The 25634-nt window shown below is 43.3% G+C and overlaps 1 protein-coding gene across 1 annotated transcript in view; it reads right to left on the bottom strand.

Annotated features, from left to right (window-relative positions):
* The window catches only part of LOC308316111 (neural cell adhesion molecule L1.1-like), a 70925-nt gene extending 58007 nt beyond the window's left edge, over positions 1-12918 (bottom strand). The window contains exon 1 of the mRNA XM_080764506.1: positions 12747-12918. The gene's annotated coding sequence lies outside the window, so the exon portion shown is untranslated. The remainder of the gene's footprint in view (positions 1-12746) is intronic.
* Positions 12919-25634: the final 12716 nt, after the last annotated feature.

Genomic DNA, 25634 nt, shown 5'->3' with positions numbered 1-25634 from the left:
TGTAGTGTGTAAGTGGGTAAGCCACTTTCCTTCCGGAGCCACGCTGTGTATCCCCACGGCCCTGCGATCGAAGTGCTCCTCTGGTGTCCTCCCTAGACCGTCTCCCTCTCATCTTTCTTACCCTCTAATGTGAATTAAGAGATATATTCTAATATTCTCCAAAGGAGTTATACATTATTATTATTATTATTATTATTATAAGTTAACAATGCAAAGATTTCTGTGTCAGGACACAATGTTTTGTATTTATCATCTGATTAGACATAGGCCTACATCATAGGCCATATTTTTTACAAAGGCTTGCAAATAGTTTCTACAAAGAGCCTGAATATAATGTTGAGATTCACAATAGATCAATGCATGTATTCATAATATGGCATTGTGAGGGCTCCAAGCTATAAACCTCCAGCAGCAACTCCTATTATGTACACACATGCACCCACCTTTTCACTCATGCTTACCCATGTATGGTATCAAAGCACCACAAACACACACAGACTGTACTCCCAGACAATCTCACTAAATCCTCACGGGTTGTCTAGCTTCCCTAAACCTCTAACTTCACCGAGAAGCTGAGGGCTTTCATGTGTAACCTTTGGCCTGTCAGTGAAGAGATTCAGACTCTCTCTCTCTTTGAAGACGGATACCACTGACTGCAGTCTCTCACATCGCGAAATCAATGTATTTTTAAATATCCACTCAGGATTTTGCAGTGGAAACTCTCAATGCACACAGAAGAATTTATAGCAGCTAAATTCTTCTGTGTGCTATAGCTACATTTTAGCTATAGCACTCGATGCTATGTCCCATAAAACCTGTTGTATAATCTGATCGCCCATGGCTGTGTACTTGTACGTGAGAGCACAGTGTACTTGATAATGTATTGTGTACATGCCTGAACTGTAGCATACTTTATAGTTAGCTACTGGAGACATCTCAGACAGCGAGGTCAGCCTTGCTGCAGTTAGCGGTTGTTATGTCTCAAGTGTTGCGTCATTGGGATCCAGCTCTATAGGTTTCCTGTATGTGTGTAATAATAAACTTTGTGAACCTTTAGCGTGATACTGTCTCGTGTCGCGTTATTGTTTCTCCCGGGCCCGCCGCCGACGTACCAAGGTATACTTCAACCGGATGGTCACATGTCCACCGGCACACACCACCTGTCTGTCAGAACCACACACCACCCAGCCGGCACACACACACTACCTGTCTGTCAGAACCACACACCACCCAGCCGGCACACACTACCTATCTGTCAGAACCACACACCACCCAGCCGGCACACACACTACCTGTCTGTCAGAACCACACACCACCCAGCCGGCACACACCACCTGTCTGTCAGAACCACACACCACCCAGCCGGCACACACTACCCGTCTGTCAGAACCACACACCACCCAGCCGGCACACACTACCTGTCTGTCAGAACCACACACCACCCAGAACCACACACTACCTGTCTGTCAGAACCACACACCACCCAGCCGGCACACACTACCTGTCTGTCAGAACCACACACCACCCAGCCGGCACACACACTACCTGTCTGTCAGAAGTTCAGAACCACACACCACCCAGCCGGCACACACTACCTGTCTTTTTTTTTAATATATATTTTTTATCCCACGATTTTGTAACCCATTTTTCACCCCTGTGCCAATCATCTACTGTGATCCTGGGCTCTACACACCCTCCACCAACCTGGGGAGAGCAACGGACTTAACTCATGCTCCCTTCATGCCCGAGTGTCCAAGTTGCTCCTTTACACCTGACAGGGGGGAGTTTCCCTGGTTGGACGTAGCGCGTGGAAGGAACACGTTATTCCAACCAGTTCCTTTCCCCTCAATCAGCTGTCAGAACCACACACCACCCAGCCGGCACACACTACCGGTCTGTCAAACCAGATGAGGGTTCAGTATTCAGGGTTTTACAACAAAACCCATCACTGGCAGCATATGCACCGCCTCTTGATATCAAAGAGGCTGAGATTGAGCCCATGGGCTCAAGTCTATAAATAGCTGAATACGCTTTCCCCGAAATGATCAGACAGAAAGAGGCACGCCCGTGAGCTAGTACAGAGTACAGACAACGGTTCAATGTATCATTGTTAGCCCAAGAGCACCGATTGTCAAGAGAATAGTGAAGTAAGCTAATACCTATATCTCTGTCTCTGATAGTGGATGCATTCTCTCTTCCTCCACAACATCCTTGGAGGTGCTGTCTACACAACCGTCTCTCTCTCTCCCTCTGCCTCTCTCTCTCTCTCTCTCTAGCCAAAGCCTTAACTTCTATCTCAGATCCACCACTCCCGGGTGGGAGATCGCATATCCTCGCCTCCACCTCTCATGCCTTCTCTATCCTCTCCACCTCTCACCGCGACAGCATCTTCCTTTTCTTTCTCCCCCCCCCCACACTGCAACCCAACCCCCCCCCCCCGCCCCCAAGAAGAGGAAGGAAATGCTTATAATTTAAAAGGAGATTTGATGCTTATCACGTTATTTAATCAGTCGGCAAAATGTTCATTTGCATGGTGCGTGGTGCGTATGTGTGTGCGTGCGAGGTGCAGCAGTCTGTCTCTCTGTCTCCCCCTCCCGTATTCCCCCCATCACCATGGTAACCCCCCCTGACTCCAGCAGCACACACACACACACACAGCAATATTTCTCTCCCCCATCCCCCACGCCTCCTCCTCCTCCTCCTCCTCCTTCTCTTCTCCCATCCCATCCCCCACTCTGTCCCTCCACCTCTCTCTACCTCCCTGCTTCCTCTCTGTGTCTCTCTCTCTCTCTCTCTGTCTCTCTGTCTGTCTCTCTCTCTCTCTCTCTCTCTGTCCAGTGCAGACTCAGAGCCACTCCCTGCATCTCCTCAGTTCACCTCTCTCTCTCTCTCTCTCTCTCTGAGACACACACACACACACACACACACACAGATATTCTCTTGCCCATTGTGCCCAAGTTTTCCACCATCTTCTCCCCAGTTTGCTGGTGGCCACATAGCGCTATAAAACACACAGCTGGGGTTTGTGCCAGATCTGCATTCTTTACCCCTTTCTCCAATTTTGTTGCCACTTAAAGCACAGAGGAAACATTCACATGTGCACGCGCACGCACGCACGCACGCACGCACGCACACACGCACGCACGCACGCACGCACGCACGCACGCACACACGCACGCACGCACGCACGCACGCACGCACGCACGCACGCACAGACATCAATATCCTATAAATACATGGAAGCAGCTGGTCAGCCTTAGGGACTGATGAAGAGGTATGAAAGTGGACAGAGGAAAATGGCTATCTGAGAAAGAAGCTGTAGGATCGAATATGGGCATTTTAAGGGTTTTGTTAAAAGGCTAAAGGCTAAAGAGAACAGGGGTCTGTCTCCCTGTCAGTCACTGCAGTTCTTTGGCAAACGTAAAATACATTTTCAGGTGGGACACAATTTCATCCAATCAAGACAGAGAGAACCACTTCAATTCAATAGTGTTCCAGTTCCAATTTAGTCTGTCATCACTTGTTTATCCTGTATCCTGTATTAGTTCTCTCTTTTCCGATTGGATGAAATTGGTATCCCGACCTGAATTTTCCTTTTCTGTTCACTAAAGAGCTGAACAAACAGTCTAATAGCATTGATTAGGCTACTGTATGCCAATTAACACTTATTTTAATAGAATAATTACACTTAACTTTAACAGCACTGTTAAAACACACATAAGATCTTATTTTGTTCACCCTGTCTTCCATATTGTGCAACGGTATTGTGAAACGATTAAACATTTCAGAACATTATTATATTGTGCAACGGTATTGTGAAACGATTACCGTAAACATTTCAGAACATTCTACAAAAAGAAAGTTGTGTAATACAAAGCGATTTGTGCTTCCTAAATGAAACCAAGCTGCTCATGGGGAGCATCGTTTGGGGTTCAGTGTTTACGGCTCAAAGGACACTTCATGGAATAAAGCTGAACAAAATGTCATGACTGCAAACGTTTAATCCAAACCCATGTATTGTTGCTGTTCCACAGCCATCCGGTTGAACAAATCACAGATTTGTGTGCATCCTTTTGGATTCATGACATTTCTGTGACCATTTATGGAAGACGCTTCAAAACTTATATGTGCTATAGTTTGATCACTTCGCTTTGATCTCAAAGATGGAGTGCCACAATGTTTGTATTTTTTCCCAGTTTTTCAATGTGTCTATGAGGTGACAGTACTTCATTAGACACCCTGGCGTTGTTTTTATGCGCAACGGTGTATTAACTTTGTATTTAGGGTTTCTTCCTGGAGGCTGAACCCTTGACAGTCAAACGGGCCAATGAAGTAAACAGTAATATAGTGACATCACACTATCAGCCCCTCCCCTAACCCCTCCCCCTTTATCATACAACTACAGCTGTGGGTGCGGCTTCAGTTCAGGTGGATCACCACCCATCACCACCCACCAGGCAAACTTAATGAACTGGTGGGCGTGTCCACATAAAAGCATGATTTTAACAAATACTGTACACTTTTTGGAAAAAGTTCTTCCCCCTTATATTGTAATAATACCTGATGATCAAAGATCGTGGCACTAACTAATAAGAGGAAATAGCTATACGGGCCTCATGCGTGCAGCTTGTAGATCGCCTATCTTCGGTGCGCAACACGCTGGCTTCTGAGGAATCAGTCATGGCGATTGAGAACTTTAAAGGAGAATTCCATGCTAGAAGGCTTTTTACCTTTCTTTGTGGTTGTTACGTCCCCACCAAAGAGGTCCAGGTGTTTTTTGTGTGCAAAAACTCCTTATTGGCTATTTCCCCTACCATAAGCCCTCAATGGGAATTAAATGGGGCTATGGGGTGTTGTTCTAATTCGCTTATTTCCATCACAATAAGTAGTAAAGTGTGCCGCTTGGGATATTATTTACATTATGAAGAGAGGATATATACAACAACAAAAAAAAAGTTGGAAAAGCGATGGAAATAAGCGAATTGGCACAACACCCCATAGCCCCATTCAATTCAATTCAATGCAATTCATTTAGGGCTTATGGTAGGGGAAATAGCCAATAAGGAGCTTTTGCACAAAATAACACCTGGACCGGACGTACCAACTACAAAGAAAGGTAAGAAAGCCTTTTAGTATGGAATTCTCCTTTAAACCATGACACTTTCACACGCATCTAAGGGGGGTAGAGAGAGATATAGGGATGGAACTGGGTACCTTCCGGTTCTATGTGAGCCACTGCTGCCCCGACACCTTGAACCTTCCGGTTCTATGTGAGCCACTGCTGCCCGGACACCTTGAACCTTCCGGTTCTATGTGAGCCACTGCTGCCCCGACACCTTGAACCTTCCGGTTCTATGTGAGCCACTGCTGCCCCGACACCTTGAACCTTCCGGTTCTATGTGAGCCACTGCTGCCCCCACACCTTGAACCTTCCGGTTCTATGTGAGCCACTGCTGCCCCCACACCTTGAAATTCATCCATCATGGGATCCCAGAGATTAAATACAATAGATGGTGGTCCGTTGCCCACTGCATGCATTATCAAACTGGGGGGGGGGGGGTCTTTCAGATTCAAAAGGTTGACAATCACTGCTGTATAGGAGACAGCGGTCTAGCTGAGCTGCTGTTGATATTGTTGGTCAGATATGTGAGTGATAAAGTTCTCTCTGTCTGCGTTTGTGGTTGCTTTCATCAATGGTCCCTTGTTGTGTGGCTCAACCACACTGTCCAAAACAACACAGTACAGACACACATTTGCTGTGCGAAATATGTGAGCACTATGTGAGTATCAATTTAACTCTTTTTTTTACAAAGAGCCTCTTTTAATGTGTGTGTGTGTGTACGTGTGTGCGCGCACGTGTGTGTGTGTGTGTGTGTGCGTGCGTGTGCGTGTGTGTGTGTGCGCGCGTGCGTGTGTGTGTGTGTTCTAGAGACTGATGTACTAAAGGGAATGTTTGAAATCTTATGGCAGAAAGAACACAGTGTGTGTGTGTGTGTGTGTGTGTGTGTGTGTGCGTGCGTGCGTGCGTGTGTGTGTGTGTGCACGCAAGCGTGTGTGTATACGCGCTAAAGCCATTGAGATTAGTTTAGCTGTTTCTGAAGAGATTAGAATCCTAACACAGAAGGGCAGTTAAGACCCTCCTACACTTCCTAATCCTGACTAATGGATGTCCCCCCTGCGCACACACACACACACACACACACACACACACACACACACACACACACACACACACACACACACACACACACACACACACACACACACACACACACACACACACACACACACACACACACACACACACACACACACACACACACACGAAAATGTTTCAAGGATTTGGGAAGAAGAGATGAGAGAGGAGACATGCAGGGAGGAGAGGAGACATTGGAGGACTGGAGTCATATAAAGAAGAGATATGTGCCACATGGAATCCGTAATATTGCTCGATAAAAAAATTGCAAAGGCAGTGGATAGTCATTCACACATAGCTCTCTCCTCCAGTCTCTTGAGCAGGCCTCCAACTATATGTTGGTCTTTTTCTCAACGAGACAAAAACCGAATACGTAAATATACGCAAATCCAACAATAACCACATTATAAAAACACTTAACAACACCAAACACAAAGTATTTGGGTTCATATACATCTTCTTCCCAAAAGGACTTTCAAACTAGGAAGGGTATGGCCTGGTCAGCCTTCAATGACATGCATAAGATCTGGTCATCCCAGCTTAGTAAGATGTTTAGGACGACCGTTGAGCCAGTTCTACTCTATGGCTCAGAGACATGGACACTTTCAAAGAAACTAGAGAAACGGTTGGATGGCACTTACACCCGCCTTCTAATGAGAGCGCAAACTCTGTCTTGGAAGAGCCACCCATCGACTGATCTGATATACGACAACCTTATCCCTGTGTTTCTTCAGGAGTCCGATCCAAAAGAACACTACAGTTTGCCGGGCCACTGCTACAGAGCTGACAATGAGGTTATATCTTATCTTCCCTTCTTCTCTGGTTATAGTTTGCCTATACACTGCTTCATTAAATGAAATACACCTTTAACACAGCTGCTTAAAGGGACACTTCACCCTTTTTGCAAAAAAATATATGTTAATGACGTTTAGAAGCTTTAGAACACTTTCCTGGGGGTCTTTATTAGGAGAGCTTTGTTGTTTGTTTTGTCCTCGATTATGTATGTATGATTGTACTTGTTGTATTGTCTTGTATTTACTGTATGTTGCTGGACCCCCTCGAAAACTAGATGATGCATCTCAAGGGGATATCCTTTCTCAATAAAGGTTAATATATTTATGTGTGTAATTTGTGGTTTTAGATATTTTAGATTGTAGCAGTGAGCCTGTTGTCTCTGATGTCATGGACACTGGGCTCACTTCCTTCCTGGACTACATGTTGTCTCAGTAAGACAGCTCTCCCCCCTATCCACAAGGAGGAGCAGTGCACTAAAGAATTATGGGAATTGTAGTCCAGGAAGGTAGTGAGACCAGTGTCCATGACATCAGAGACAACAGGCTCACTGCTACAATCTAAAATATCTAAAACCACATATTACACACATAAATACCCCCAGGAAAGTGTTCTAAAGCTCCTAAACGTCATTAACATATATTCTTTTGCAAAAAGGGTGAAGTGTCCCTTTAACTTGCTCCGTACCGATGAGCAGGTTGGCGTCTTGCATGATTTACTCCACCGTCAGTGGGTGAATTTAATGCACATGAAATGCTTTATATAAAGGTACTGTACTACACAGTATACAGTATATAAATGCACCATTTACCATTTCTTGTCTCTACATAACAATTAAGAACAGTACTGTATAGTACACTACAACAGATTCGTCGATGTTCTGTGCATGTAATAAGTCTAATAATAAATAACACATCTTGATGGCAGTATTGTTTTTATGAAGCACTTTTCTTAATAGAAATAAAATTCAGGCCTAAATGGGTTCAAACGTAAAATATTTATTCAACACAAATGTTGCTATATATACTGTACAATATAACCCCAAAAGGTGTTCCCGGTCTAAATGGGTTATACTATACTTTGAAGGGTGGGGAAAATAATCAGCACCGACCCAGCGCCTGTTCCCACATGATGCCAATATATGAAACATTGTCAGTGGATTAAACTGTGCTTTACGTGCAAGTGAGAATGGAGTTACACTATAGTGAGAACCGCAGTGATAGAGAGATGAGATGAAACACATAATTCATAAGAGGACGAGACAGAGAGGAAAGGAAACATAAGGAGGAGAGGATGCGGCGTGAGGAGAGGAGACAAGAGATTCCTCTCATTTCTACAACACAAAGACCCTATTCTGTCACGGAGGGAAAACAGAAAAACAGGGAAATGAAGGAGGCATGAAAAAGAGCGGAAAGAAAGTAGCGAAGCCAAATGTCAAAGGGTAGGAAAGGCAGACGAACGTGGGAGGGAGTGGGTGTGAGAGAGAGATGCATGGAGATGGATGAATGGAAATATGACAAGAGATATACTCAATAAGACGTACGCGCGCGCAAGAGAGAGAGAGAGAGAGGGTCAGAGAGAGAGAGAAAACAGAGATCCGAATAATCTCATTTCCTCTGAGCAGAACCCATTCTGACCTGCTCTTCTCCCACTCAAACCTCTGGGCCTGGTTCCTAAAGTATACCCTGGACCGTTCTCCTGGGACAGTGATTGACTTAACCCATTCTGACCCGAGATCAGATTCACACGAGGTTTCCACTGGACACACACTGGTCTGATTAACCCATTCTGACCTGAGATCAGATTCTAAAAATGTCAGTCGTTTTTCAAAAATTGCAGACCTACAAGCTCGTAGCGCGCCACTCGGTGGCGCGCTATGAGCTTGTAGATCTGCTATTTTTCAATAGCTAAAGCATGACATGATGCTAACACCAAAACGGGTTCCCGTTCAGAATGGGTTAACCACTTTCAACCTGGTGTCCCTGGTGGAGGGGCGAAAATATTTTCAAGTCTGTTCAATATTTGGAAAGAATATAAAAAAAATGTCAAAGCCTGTGATTTTGTAGGTTTTTGCTATTTGTCATAATATACGGCAAAGTATAATAATAATAATAATAATAATACATTTTTATTTGTATAGCACCTTTTTCATGACATGAAATGCAGTCACTCAAAGTGCTTTACAGAGCAATGGAGAAAAGAAAAGCAAGGCACAAACATTATAAAACAAGCAGTGATGCAATACAGTGAGGACATGAATAACAAAAAATAAAAGTATAGGGCTTAAGTGGTTGTGAAATGTATGCAAAGCACGCTCATTCCCTTGTATTTTCTCTACACACTGATGCTTCTAGACGGTTTGATGGTCTCTCTGGCCATCTTCCAGTAAATAAAGTGAGGTTCGCGTCGTGCATTGTGATTGTAATCTCGTACAGCTTGGCCTACGGAGGAAGGTATCCGTTTTCGCTGCTGTAGCAAATGGAGAATAATGTCCTTCCATGCGTAAATCTCAGGCAACAGTTAGAATTTCTGTTTTTTTTTTCCCCCCAGGATGAAAAGTGCAAGGTTTGCAATGCTGTGCAGTGTCAAATTAACATAAATCCTATTGTCCCTCCCTATATTGGAACAGTCTGTGAAAATAGCCAATCTTCCAAGTAAGATGCCTGTGAGGGCGAGAAGCGACCTCGGCCTAAAGGGCGTTTGGTGGCAGACTGCTGGGCCCATTCAGATTTTACGGGGGCCAGTTTCTAATTGCAGCCGTCCGTAGGTGCCCTTTGAGGGCGGTTTTGAAGGAGTCAAGGGATTCACATGTCTTAATGACAGTTGGTAGGGCGTTCCACATTTTTGTGGCATATAGGAGCGAAATTAATTTAGTCTCTTGTTTGTGCCGAATCTGGGTTGCACATGGTTTGTTGAACTGATCCCTCTGGTGTTCGTTGACATTAAGGAAGTATTTAGACAGGTACATGGGTATATTGGTGAAGTATCTAGACAGGTACATGGGTATATTGGTGAAGTATCTAGACAGGTACATGGGTATTATTGGTGGTGTATCCAATCTTGTGGACCAGACCCATTGCAAGATGCTGTACTCTGTCGTCGACCCTAAGCCATTCCAGCCTGTCAAAAGTGGTACTGCACGCAAGTACAATTTTGAGGTATTTCTACTTGAGTATTTCCAATTTCCAATACTTTTACTTCTACTCCACTACATCTCAGAAGCAAATATTGTACTTTTACTCCACTACAATTATTTGAAAACTTTATTCACTATAGTTACTTGGTAGATTTTGATTATTAATACAAAACCTACAGTACATTTACATTAACCACTTCAGCCCTATATACATTTTGTCCTTTTGAAAATAGCGGATCTACAAGCTCACAATGCTGTTGCGATGATAACTTTTACTGTAAACGGATGACTTTTACCCGTAAACAGAACATGTGACAGAGTATTTCTACATTGCAGTATTTGTTCTTTTACCTATAAGAACGTGAGTTTCCACCAAGGAACAACAGAGAGGTATATAGAGTGTGAACTATAAGTGTAAAGTGTTTAAATGGTTAACTACATCAAATGTGGCGTTACTACTTAACCCATTCTGACCGGGCACCCATTTTGGTGTTGGCATCATGTTATGCTTTAGCTATTGAAAAATAGCAGATCTACAAGCTCATAGCGCCACCGAGTGGCGCGATACGAGCTTGTAGGTCTGCTATTTTTGAAAAATTCGAAGAACGACTGACATTTTTAGAATCTGATCTCAGGTCAGAATGGGTTAATCAGACCAGTGTGTGTCCAGTGGAAACCTTGTATGAATCTGATCTCAGGTCAGAATGGGTTAACACGGTGTCCATTTGCAACATCATGTGCACTGCATTATGGGATTGTGGTGTGATGTACCGAGATCAACAAGAATAATCTCTCATGTGATGCTTTTGATCAAACTTAACAGAGCACATTGTGCGTGCGTGCGTGTGTGTGTGTGTGTGTGTGTGCCTGTTGCTCACCTCCTCTCACTGTCAATATGGCTTTCTCTCTCTCTCTCCCTCTCCCTCTCTCCCTTTCTCCAGATTCTGTATCTCAGGCCCCCAATTTGAACCCATCTGCTGCCAAAGACATTTCTACAGTGAAAACGACGAGGGATAGGTGTGTGTGTGTGTGTGTGTGTGTGTGTGTGTGTATGTGTGTCTGTGACACTGTGTGTGTGCGTGCGTGTGTGTGTGTGTGTGTGTGTGTGTGTGTGTGTGTGCGTGTGTGTGTGTGTGTGCGTGTGTGTGTGTTCAAAGTTGCTAAGAGGCTAAAGTGGAATCCCAGGGCAAATAGACAAGTGGCGAGGAGGAACTAGAGTTAGTGTGCAGAAGTGAGACAGCCCACAAGGAAAAGAAAACCTTCGGAATGCAAATTAAACTCTGAGGGTGTAAAACAAAAAAAATAATAATACTTTTTACATCCTCAGAGTTAAACTATCAAGACAAGAATAACATCAGTCAGTGGTTCTCAAAGTGGGTTCCGGGGTCCCCCATGGGGGTCTTTGAGAAGGTTCCAAGGGGTCCCCCTTGCAGCATGCAGCGAAAGTATAGTTAATGTTATCATAGTGTCACAATCAGTTTGACCACTTTAACCCTATATATACTTGGTTAAAAAGAATTTGAATTAAAATCGTGTACATGTACAGTATGGCGATCCCTGTGCATAAAACATATTTCCAAATGGGGGTCCGACCCGTGGCCCGGTGGCCGAATGCATGTTCATTTGATAGTCCTTGAAAAGTTTGTGAACCGGCGCCGACATGAGTCATGTGGACCCTGTTGTAAACAAGTGTAATGCTTTATTGGGTCGTCCACTCACAGTTAACAGTCTCTGTATTGAGTTTGTGCTTGAAATGTACTGTAATTCTACAAACTGTTAATAAATATTTTAATCAATCAATCAATCAATCAATGAAACTGAAACTGAAAAGAGTCAGCATTCACTCCACAGCAAGTATCGTACCATACCATTCACCACTATGATGTTCCTGACAGTCTTTTCATCCAATATCAATACAAACACAACATTGCAGATGACAAAAAAGAAATACAAGCTGAAACAAGTGAAGACAGACAGACAGACAGACACTCCCTATAAGCAGCAGTGTGTAGGTATATATGATTTGCCTACACAGAGCTTATTTGTCTCCATTAGGGGGAATTGTGAATGGCTGTTTGAACCTCATCTTTAGACTGGACTGTCTCACAGACAGCATAATAACTCCGACTACACAAAGACATCAAAACCTACAGTACACCCCCCCACCCACCACCCACCACTGTTGTCAATACCTTGTCTTATGTAACACATCACCACTCCAACCGCTGACACATACTGTAGGGTATAGTGACCATTGACATACAGGTACACACACACACACACACGCGCACACACACACACACACACACACACACACACACGCACGCACACACGCACACACACACACACACGCACGCGCACACACACACACACACGCACGCACGCACACACGCACACACACACACACACACGCACACGCACACACACACATGAACACTTTTTACACTACGGAGTCACCTGCTCTCCACACACTGTAGTATCCCACACCCACTGACGCACACAATCACTCTCACACACACACATAGACTGACTTTGCACGCTTGCACGCACGCACGCACATGCACAGGCAGCGTGGTGGTGGCATGCTTTTGTCTGCATTTCCCCCGGCATGCTTCTTCTTACCTCTGCAGGTGACGCGTTAATTGTGTCTCTCGTTCTCTATATCCGTTGTCTCTCTCTCTCTCTCTCTCTCGTTTATGGGATGGCGTGTGTGTAGGTCTCTCTTCCAATCTCTCTCCTTTTTTTTTGCCTTATGTTCACTGAGTCGTGCCTCTTTCTGGCGTCCACCCACACCTCCTAGTGATGCTGCAGTGGTTCAGAGAAACACACCCCGCATCTGAGCTCCGTGTCTCTCCTCCCTTCCATTTCTCCTCGCGGCCTCCCGATTGGCTGTCTCCGAGAGATGACATCACCTCTTTCATATGGCAGCCTCTCTCTCTCTCTCTCCCTCCCTCCCTCTCTCTCTCTCTTTCCCCCCAATTCCCCTGGTACCTTCCTGCCCCTCCTTCCTTCTTTAACAACCACCACCCCCCACCACCCTCCTTCCATGGCTGTCCGGTGGGCTGGTAAAGACACCAAAAGGATAATGTTTTACTGTAAAACGATTCAGGGTGTTTTACATTAACCGACACAAGTCTATACCGTTTCTTTCAGTATCATTGATGCAACAAACATTGGTTCAAATTGAACGCATTAAGGGGGGAAAATCAGACATCAGGAATACAGCCAATTCTGCCTTCATATAAATCCGAAATGATGTGGAAAATAGATACTGTATATTCTGTAAATATTGAAATAAAACAATATGAAATTATAATTATATTATATATATGACAATGATCTGTCAGTCTTTCTATGTATTTTTTAAAAGCAGAACATTAAGCTTTATTGGTGATTATAGTGAATATTCACACAGTACAGTCAGTGACGTGGGAACTGCGGGAGAAGGAGTTCAGCCACGTTCATTTGCACATCTTTCATATCTGTGTCCTCCACTGTATATATGTCCTCTGCTATTTAACACATCCTAAGTATTGCACTATAGGCGGCTATTGAGCAACACCCCATGGGAGCAGTTAGCAGTTCAGCATCTTGCTCGAAGAGACTTCGGCACAATGCCGGGAACGGTATACCGGCATTGTGCCATAATATGGAACCATTTCGATTCTCTGGCCATTGTGCTATCCTTCCTGACTATGAGCCACAGACGCCAGGACGAGTATAAGTAGCCACACATTCACTTTATAGCCCTAATGCAATTGCATATTCTCTAGTTGTATGATGATGGCTGGTGTCATTTGCCAAAATCAATAGAAATGTCCCCCATGTACTCATGGGTGAAGTATCTATCTATGCAACAGAAAAGACTATAGGTTAGACTCGTGGTCAACGTTTGAGTGGGCTTACGGTACCCTCTCCAACATGATCCCACCTCTCCTTTCATCAAGACCCCCCCCCCCCCCTCCCTCGGTCTCTTTAGGTCTGCTTCTTATCTCTCTCTTCCTTCTCCTCTCGTCCTCCCCCCACCCCCACCCCCACCACCACCACCCCCGTATCAGTAAAAATGTAAATCCTGTTCTTTCGTACACTTCTAATGGCCAGTGACTCGTGCCAAACAGAGGAAGCAGCCAAACGCACACCCCCACCCGATCATGTGTGTGTGTGTGTGTGTGTGTGTGTGTGTGTGTGTGACTGTGTGTGTTTGTGGGTGGCAGATGGACAGTGCTCTTTCACTGGCAGTAAAGGGGGATGTTGAGGTGGGGGCCGGCCTGGCAGCAGCCACAGTGTGATTTTACATGTGACTTAGGTTACTTTATTATAATTGATTGATTGATTACATTATACTATATGACCACGACAAAACTTTACCAAATTTATTGGGTTGAAAATCTGTATTTTTTTAGTACTATTTGTGTGTGTGTGTGTGTGTGTGTGTGTGTGTGTGTGTATGTGTGTGTGTGTGTGTGTGTGTGTGTGCGAGCGCACGCGCGAGCGCGCCTTGTTATGACAAAATATGAAAACTAAGCTCAGATATCATAAAGACTACATTTTTTTCTCCTTTTGTCCACTGTGTGAACTGGCTTACAGCGACCGGAATGCTTTACATTTGGTTTGGTCTGACTTTTCCTGCACAGTAAAATAAATCCAGTGTTATATTGTATCCACTGGGGTCCACTGTCCCTTCCGAGGGCCACGACATGCATGTTCCTTTCTTTACAAAACTCACATTGTTGTTTCTAACCAGCTTAACCCATTCTGACCTGAGATCAGATTCATACGAGGTTTCCACGGGACACACACTGGTCTGATTAACCCATTCTGACCTGAGATCAGATTCTAAAAATGTCAGTCGTTCTTCGAATTTTTCAAAAATAGCAGACCTACAAGCTCGTAGCGCGCCACTCGGTGGCGCGCTATGAGCTTGTAGATCTGCTATTTTTCAATAGCTAAAGCATAACATGATGCCAACACCGAAATGGGTGCCCGGTCAGAATGGGTTAATTCTCTCCACCTCTCACAGAATAACCTGTTGAATTACATTGGATCCCACTGAACCCCCACTGAAACAGCACTATACTCATCACAGAAGCACTTCACGCTGCCCACCACTGGCTTCCAAACAAAGGGTCAGGGCTCAGGGCTCAGGACCCCCCCCCCCCCCCCCCCCCCCTACATAAGGCTCAACAGCCTATCAACACAGTATTTGTGTAACATCGGTTTCTCTTATAGTAGACACCATTTCTGACCGTGGCACTCACATGGATCTCCTCCCTTCCTGAATATATTGACTGGTTGGACCTAGCAGGATTCTAGGGAAGGTTTGCTTTCATCATCCCCTCGTAAACCCTTTGACTGGGATCCCCCCAGAGATGCGGCTTCCTCCTCCTCCTCCTCTCCCTCTATACGTCCAAATCTTGTTGCACTGTCATCCCCTCTGACAAGCTCTCCCATCACTGCACACTAAACTGTTTTTCCTCCTTCCCTCCCTCTGCACTCTTTGTTGAAGAGTGCATGCCTGACTGACATCTCACAGTGAATGTCTTCTCAATTCAATTCAAAGGGCTTTATTGGCATGAGAAAACATACGTTTACATTGCCAAAAAGCAGAAAGAACAATACAACTCCAATGCACCACCTCAATGCTCAACACACTTCCCTTCTACCAGATATAGCCTCAGTGCTGCCCCCTGCAGGATCTACAACTCCCTGGTGACTTCTGTTCCAAGAGCCCTGGGTGTTGAACCCGGACAGTCAGCTGTCATTCAAGGCACATGTTGCAGTGGCCACTCAGTCAATCCTGTACAGTAGGTACATCTGAAGGATCAGACCCTTTCTCACCAAGTGAGTCAACCCCAGCTCCTTATACAGGCCTCAGTCGCATCTCAAAACTTTACTCATGCTACGATGGCACTTTATGTAGACTAGATAGTATTTAAAAAATAGCACTTCATGTAGACTAGTATTTTAAACAGACTTATAGCATGTTACGCACACAGCACTATAATTGCATTTTATTTAGTCATAGCAATTTATAGTACACATGTTATATAATATAGTATATATATAGTTTACATAGATATTCCACTGTTACGTTCTTATCTTACGCATGTTTCATGATAACTACTTTTATATATATGACTCCACCTCACCCCCCAGCTCTTAACCTTTGTTCAGTAGATGCTAGTTGTGTCTTTGTCACTTGTTCTTGTGTTTACTATGTGTCTTTGTCACTTGTTCTTGTGTATTTGTTAGTGTGAAGTGAGGGGCGCTCTTATCATCATACAGTACATCTCATTCTGGCCAATCACAATTTGCGTCCTCACTTTTACGTTTCACTTGTTATCCTCAATACATACAGCCAATCAAATCATCTCTATGGGGTACACACAGACTGGGCATAGCTCCTCAAAAATCACACTCGTTTGGGGCCTGTTGTCGCTTCTTTAAACAAATTGTAACAATTGTACTATGCACAATACACAAGCATTAAAAGTCCGTTAGACTTGGCTGGGAGTCCTGATGTTTTGTGTGCCGTTTGTTAAGCAAACATTAAAAGTCCATCGACTTGGCTACCACATGGCGTCACGATCGAGTAGTGCCGTTATTTATTTATTTTTAAAATATGTTTTTGCCTTTATTGATAGTATCAAGTGAAGACGGACAGGAAAGAGGGAGAGAGAGAAGGGGAGAGGCACGCAGCAAAGGTGGTCATGAACGGGACTCGAACACGCGACGCGCTGTCAGGCCAAAGCCTATATGTGGCCTGCGCCTCATGGACCACTGCCGTCATTTTGTTACACCATTAAAACCATAGTCTTGGCTAATTAGATGTCATTTCTAGCGCCCCTCAAATATGTCTCGCCCACATATTTTAAGAATGTAATTTAGATAGCATATTCTTGTTTGAAAGGAATTGCAGAATTGCCCAAAATAGGGGCACCACGGTTAATGTGCAGGCTATAATGACCTGCAGCCACTTTAGACAAACAACCAAAAAGAATGCAACTCCCTGATCTGCCTATAAATGCCATCTCTCATTCACTCATCTTCTGATCTGGTGCTAAATGTGCTTTCCTGTTTCATTTCATTATCTCCTCCCTCAGCCTGTGTTCAACCCTCGCTCTCCTCCTCTCCCACCTTACTGCTTTTCTTCCTTCCACTCTTATCTTCCTTCAGAGGGGCGTAATTCACTTAACCTGTGTGTGCGCGTGCACACTGCACATGTGTACGTTTGTGTGTGACTGTGCGTATGTGTGTGCGTATTCTTGTGTGGTGGTGGGTGGGGGGAGGGGAGGGGAGGTAAAATGGTGATCAATATAGCTGATGGAGATCGTCGTTTCTCCTCTCACGTCCTTGGCTCATGTCTGGCATTGTCTAGGACATGTCATTTAGCCTTGGAATGTGCACACACACAAGCGTGTGCACACACACAGATAGACCCCAACCCCCATTCGTTATTAATTCAGTTTACCGTAAGAGTGACTCAGCCTGCCTGACTGGAATACTTTATACCAGTGAACTGCAGTGTGACGCGCGCGTGCGGGCACGCGCGCACACACACACACACACACACACACACACACACACACACACACACACACACACACACACACACACACACACACACACACACACACACACACACACACACACACACACACACACACACACACACACACACACACAGTTATCAGTATTACTTGGAACTCTGGGCATAACATTTTATCCATATTTACACTCTCAGAATCCATACACGTTCAGAGTAGGTACTGTACATTTGGGCCCATTTTACACTGTTAATAAATGAACACTCAGGATTTTACAGTGTGGGAGGGAGAAAGAGAGAGCTGAGGAGAGGAGAGAGAGGGAGATGTTGATGTGTGTGTGACGAAGGAGAGATGTGTTGAGCGCTGTATAAAGCTTAAAAGTGTTATCCAATTAGGCGTTTATAAAACCACTTAAGACAATTAGATCTATTGCATCCATTGCACTCATGAATGCTGCCTTCATCCCTGTGACACACATACGCACACGAACGTTCACATGTGCACACACGCGCGCGCACGCACGCACACACACACACACACACACACACGGCGGGCCACCAAATCCACTAGAGGGAAGGAACACCATTCCAACAAAAGATATTTGTTGGAATGTAAAGATCTTCTCTGATTTGGTGTTTTGACGATGATGGTGGAGACTGGAGATTGCGGTCTTAATATGCGTCGGTCCATCAGGGTTTTCAACTGGGTCGGTCATAGCATAATGAAGGATTCACACTATATCCATACCCATCAAACCGTTCAGTGGCACCGCACTCCCTATGGATGGGGCACTGTCCTCCTGGAAGGGACCACTCTCATCAAGATAGAAGTGTTTCATCATGGGATAAAGGTGATCAGTAGTGTTTTGATTCGCAGGGACCTCTAAGTGGTTCTCACACATTTAAATTTCAAGGACCCCCATAACTCTTGAGTTATAGACCCCCATCAAGGAACCGTGAGTGTCCCTGGACCACATTGAGAACCATTGCAGATCTCATAACAGAGGGTAACATGTCATTAGTCAGAAGGTTCATTGTTCCGAAATTACTATCCCTATCTCTAACCCTCACCTAAACCTAACCGCAAGCACGGGAGCAAACCTAAACCTAACCGCAAGCACGGGAGCAAACCTAAACCTAACCGCAAGCACGGGAGCAAACCTAAACCTAACCGCAAGCACGGGAGCAGTGCATGTTCGGACTAACGGGACTTCGGATCTATGGGCAGTTCCCATAACAGAGACTATATGCGGGACTCCATCGCTGACGGGTTCAGGCATTGTCTTGGTGTCCACATACTGTACACATAGACATATATCTATGCATTGTACATACATGCACTCACCCCACTCATGTACAATATGGGGAAGGATTAGGCCTCACTCACACCTATCGATCTATAGCATACAATATTGTTGGATGCTAGATGTAAACAAAGGGTAAGTGTCAATGCATTTCCAATGGAAGTCACATGGTTTGACACAACATTTTTGTTGTACGGCTTCCGGCTGTGTTTCGACTGCCATATACAACAATGTTGTGTCAAACCATGTGACTCCCATTGGAAATGCATTGCGGGCTTGCATCAGTAAACAAGTCTCATGCATCAGCACAAGTTAACAATCTGTTGTGAAGGTCTGAGTGAGGCCTTACTCATCCACATCACTATTTTCACATCTCTATAAAACATTAGTCACTGTTCCTAAATAAACACTAGCGTGTGACTGCCCCATCCATGCCCCAATAACAAACCCTACTCATATTAGATAGATATTCTTTTCCTAAAAAAAATCAATGACAATTGAATTGGGCTGCTCAGCATTTTTACACATGCTGCGCAGCTGCAGAGCACAACAAGATGATAAATGTTTAATTGTGTCATGCAGTTCACCCGTATATGGAACAGATATGCATTCCAATATGTTACTCTACTAATGTTAATTCAGGGAGTTTCTTATTTTGTCACCTGACTGAACTGTCTGTCCCAACTAAATGTCCTGATTCCAGATTTTTGTGAGACCTGCATGAGAAATACCAAACTGTATTCACACGCACGCACGCAAACACACACGCACACGCACACGCACACGCACACACACACACACACACACACACACACACACACAGCTGCTGTTGATTTATTTTGTCTTTGAGTGTGTGCCGTTTTTGTTTTGTTTTTAATTATGCTGCTGCAATGTCTAAATTATAATCTTACCAAACATAAATAAGTATGGCCTAATATTCTTATATGTACCTGCAGAAGACCACCTTGAACTCAGCACATCACTGGACTTATAGTTGTTATCCACTGTCACAGCTAAATGCAGTTAACCCATTCTGACCTGAGATCAGATTCATACGAGGTTTCCACTGGACACACACTGGTCTGATGAACCCATTCTGACCTGAGATCAGATTCTAAAAATGTCAGTCGTTCTTCGAATTTTTCAAAAATAGCAGACCTACAAGCTCGTATCGCGCCACTCGGTGGCGCGATACGAGCTTGTAGGTCTGCTATTTTTCAATAGGTAAAGCATAACATGATGCTAACACCAAAATGGGTGCCCGGTCAGAATGGGTTAATGCACTGAGCATTTCATTTATCTCATCACAAAATGGCTTAATCAAATCATCAGCCAGTATATTTCAGTTCTACTGGTTGCTCATGTGGAATAACTGAGAATGTGAATTGCATGATTCCTCTTTCTGTTTGGCTTCAGAAAAGAGTGGTCAGTAGTACGTCACCTCACCACCGAAAATCCAGACTACGAATGAGCCTCTAGTATAAGCCTACTGCTGCTCCCAGAGCGAAGGCGAAAGCAACGTGGGCACTGTGAAGTCTGAACTCTCATTGTAAACCTACAAACTACATGATGCAGTCTTTCCATATGTTGATGTCGCCCTCTTGAGGAGTATCTCGGAACAGCAACAATCACTGCTTGAATGTCTGTCTGTCTGATTGATTGATTGATTTAAGTATTTATCAACAGATTGGAGAATTACAGTACATTTTCAAGCACAACTCAATACAAAACCTAACTGTGGACGTCACGACACCATAAAGCGTTACACTTGTTTACAATAGGGTCCACCATGTTCAATTCATCATAACATTTAGAGACGTAGGCCTACAAACTACAAATATAAACTTCTATATAGCCAAATATATACGTTTAGCTACTTGAAGTAAAAAAAAGTCAACCAAAGAACAAGATTCCTATACAGGATCTCCTCACTGGTCAACAAAAACACCTTGAAGACCCTGAAGGAGCCCTCGTACAAGGTGGCTTCGACTATGCATGCACCTCCTGGTACCACAGCACCTTCCCACCTAGATCACGTTAACCGTGGGAACTACTTTACACTAGGGGGGGGGGCTGCGTGAAAAAAATGCGCGTGCACACATGTTAAAAATGTGCGTGCACGTTGAAAAGAATGACCTGCGCCCTTAAGAGTATATACTCTAAACCTGCGCCGCATAACAATGACAATATCATCCCTTAATTTATAACACTACATATAGATCTGATCATGACCAGACATTCAGTGACAAATGTATATAGAACAACTCTGTAGGCAACTTTCGCACTCTGCACTCACACTGACAACACACAACTCACAACAACACTCACAGTTAACTGTCTTTGTATTGAGTTTGTGCTTGAAATGTAATGTAATTCTGCAAACTGAAATAATTTCAATCAATCAATCACAAGTTTCACAACTGCTCGGCGGCAGCATGGCAATTTCTTATAATATTATGCCTAAAAAGTCCAATAGGATTCCGATAGAAAAAATCCTATTGGAAATCCAATTACAAAATCCTATAAGATTTTGGAACAAATCCTATTGGATATTTTCTTATAGGATTATAATCCTATAAAAAAAGTCCAATAGGATTTTTTCTATGGGATTATTATCCTATAAGAAATTATCCAAGAAAGTATTGCCATTAATACAGTGGTTGCAACTGTATTCATTGATTGCCCGATTGAGTCCCGTGGTGGGAGTTCTGCTCTGGTTTTTGTCAATATTAAGTAGTTCCGGTCATTTTGTGGGGGGGCACTGGAACCACGCAGTAAAAGTAAATTAATCCATAAAACTAACATCATTTATATTGTTGACCTTAAAATATTAGTTTGACTTTGACCCCTCTATCACATGGAACTATATTTTTGGGCGTAGTGATACGGACACAAAAAACATAGTTCCGTGTGATAGAGGGGTAAACAATTTTGCACTAATATTTTAGAACAATAGAAATGATGTTGTGGATTCATTTATTTTTAATGCGTGGCTTCAGTGCCCCCCCACAAAATGACCGGAACTTAATATTTCACAAAAACCAGAGCAGAACTCCCACCACGGGACTCAATCGGGCAATCAATGAATACAGTTGCAACCACTATATTAATAGTATTTCAAGTATTTCATACAGTTAAAAAAAATCTGAACTATCCCTTTAAAGTTCTTCTCTGTGAAACAACATTATAATGGTCAGCAACACACTTGACTGTTTTTGACACTTTGACAGTCTTTCAGGATTTCTAAAACAAAATGTACAATCCAGAATTAGAAGAGGCCCAGTCCAGGGGCAAAGACCTTGCTTTTTAGCTGACTCTCAAGTGGCCATCCAGACATAGAGAGAGAACACTGACTCCTACATATATGCTACTCATAGATGGAGTTGTACACTCTTTTTACTGTGACAGGAAGTTTGCCTGCATCCTTCAATTTCAGAACAACACACTCCAAAAAGGTCAGTGACTTTTTCAAACCTTTAGGGTACTGGATTGTGAACACAAAATATATGCACAGTAGGAGTCCCAGTGCCATTGAGATGTTCATACTCTCCTCTGTGATTACCTGGTCATCCATCGACAGCATGGTGTGGTGACCCTCCCTGCAGCCTTTCAGCATCATCTTTGGTGTCGACATATCAGTGCTGGTCTGAGCTTGGCCCTGGGGAGAGGGAATACCATTAACCATCAGACAAACACACACCCTCTGGCTAGTTTCCTGCAGAGCCACTGTGTCAAAAACAGAAACAACCATATGATAATATAAAAACTAATGCAATAATAAAATGTGCTTCAATTACATAGTGCTTCTCACACTAGTGAACGGTTCATGGCTCACCTCAACTTCAAACAGCAACTCTGGTTTCTCCTTGAATAGTGCAGGCAAGAGCAGAATTGCTGCTTCCGATTGGAGGCCTTAAAAAAAGAAAATACAAAGATTTATTATAATAATGTTATTTTCATAATCCTTTAAAATCACGAGAACAAATGTCAGTCTAGTAGTGAGTGAGTGATTCAGGGTGCTACTGCCATCAGTCAGTTTTTGTTACTTGAAAATCTAACCAAATTAGATTCTGGCAATTACCTTTTTTCTGCCATCGCAGCGAGCTTATTGAGGATTTGTTGGTCCACATCAATGTTGGCGATATCTCTCAGATCCCAAGCGAGCTTTAGAAGGCAAAGTAGAGGAAACGTGTATAAAATATAGTCATAACTCATGCAATTAAATGAGGAGACAATTGACACATTATTGTACTTACTATTTTGGATAGTCTGAGACATGGGAACTCAGAGAGCGTCTCTTCTGTGCTGTGGTTGGACCAATTTTGATTCGTGTCAACCTTTCTTGGGGAGCTCTAGGTCTGGATGGTCCTATTTCATGACTCTCAAATGCTCTTTAATGCTTCGGTCATCTTCTCCTGTAAAAATGCATGTAAAAATGCATCCCATCAAACTTTCAGATGCTGTTTTTCTCCCAGTGTGGAAGAAGAAGATTTAGGGTGGATGTTTACTGCGACCCCTTGCTCTTGAAATATACCTTGTTTTATGTTGTTAAGTACAGTATACAGTAGAGTACATGAATGGACCCCTACAATGACTGGTCAGTTATGATGATGTAACCTTTTCTCTCTCTCAAATGAAAATAATCTCTCCTCACTATTTGCAACATCCCGTGTGAGGTGGAATGGTCCATCTGACATGGATACTTCTATGATGAATCTTTACATAGCGATACAGTGCAGTGCCGTGACAATTACTCAAGTTAGAATGGCATACGTAGTAGAAACTTATACATTGTTGTCTTACTGAGGTGGTTGAAAAGAGTCTGGATCAAAAGACTTGGTAGTTTTGTCTTACTTGCACTCTTCAGATCAGGATCTCGACTGTCTATGGCCATCCTCAGCACTGGTGGACATCTCAACTTGGTTGGCTGGCGTGATCACATGATGTTCTTGTAGCGGGCTCTCTGCAGAGGAATAATGAGAGGAAGAAAAGATAACTCAGAGAGATGACCAGCATAAATGGTGAACTACAATGAAATCATCAGTATAACTAAATTAATTACTATTCTGGTAATCTTTATGTAAACACATTTTCATACCAATACATCACTTTCATACTAATACAACAAGTTATATACATAACATAAAATAAAATAAATACATACTGGTAGATAAGTAGAGCAACTAACTTAACATTATATTACTCATGTTGGCTATTCAACATAATATCTGGTCTCAAGCCCAATTTTGCACCAGTGATTCCCATAGGAGATTTGTGGTATTAATTCAAAATTAAATCAGGACATTTCACAAAGTTTCAAGGAAATAGCTATAGCCAATCTACAAACTCACAGCCTATTGCAATGCAATTGCCTTGCAATGCAATGTTGTGAGCTTGAGGATTGGCCATTTTGGAATAGCCAAAGTATAACATAGTGGTCTAACAGATTCTTTGCTATTTTACCTCCTGTACCCCGGCCCAGGCCCCACTTTGAGAACCATTATGCCCTACTATAGTCTACTTGCCAGCCCATGGAGCCCCATTGTGAACCCGGACATGTTGAGTAGAGTACACCAAGGTTTTATGTTAGAAATGTTGAGTATGGGTCCTCCCCAGCATGGAGAAACTGCCGGATGCTAACTTGCATATGTTGAGCAATCTTCATAATTGGCATAATATATAGAAGGCAAAAAGAAATGTCATCATGCTTTATGTAGCACTTGCCCAAATGTGCTGATGGCTACGGCCGTTCTTAGCCCAAGGTGTGTATTGTAATGTTTTGTTGTTCCCATGCTTTTGTTCTTGCTTAATGTAAATCGCTCTGGATTAAGAGCGTCTGCTAAATGCCTAAATTGTAAATTGTAAATTGTATTGTGTGCAAACCTAATGCTTGGAATGGATTCAGCATCATGAAAACCCTTAAAGCATGATAAAATTTAGATTTTGGTTCCCTTATAGGTTGTTAATGGTATGGTCACATATTATGCCAATTATGAAAACATATGCAATACATTAGCATCTGTCAGTTTCTACATGCTGGGGAGTGGGACCCATACTCAACATTTCTAACAGCCTACAACTTTGGTGTAGGGCCTACTCGATATGCCTGGGTTCACATTCTGGCAAGTGGACTAATAATATATCAAAATAGATTATCTACAGATTCTACACCAACCGCCCTAAACAAGTCACTATGTGACCGTTGTAAGCTTGTCAATAGGGTATTTTCAATATTTGAACTCATAATTATGCCCTATATTGAAAATAGCCGAACTACAATTAAGGTCACATGTGTCGCGACGCCAGGGGTGACATGACAGTTGCAAATTAATAATAGGCCTGCCCTGATATAGTTGGGCAACTGCACCCGAAGAATAGTTAAAGCCTGTGTTTTTACCAAATGGAAGGCTTATATTAAAAATACTCACTATCCATAAACAACCATTTCCACCGTCTTCAAAGCAACCACACCAAAACACGGTACAAAATAGCCCCTCCACGGGACCAGTATTATACTATAAGTATGCAAACAAATAGCAAATTACCTAAATAAAGTTTCCCCAGTGACATAAAAAACGGAGTTCTTTGCCATTTAATAAACACTCACCTAAAAAAAACGCTGAATAAACTGCTGAAAGTGGGAGTCCATGTCCCATGACC

Source organism: Protomyctophum bolini (genome assembly GCF_963924005.1).
Source record: "Protomyctophum bolini genome assembly, chromosome: 5".
In the NCBI taxonomy this organism is placed as follows: Eukaryota; Metazoa; Chordata; class Actinopteri; order Myctophiformes; family Myctophidae; genus Protomyctophum; species Protomyctophum bolini.
This window is presented reverse-complemented; position numbering and strand designations above follow the sequence as displayed.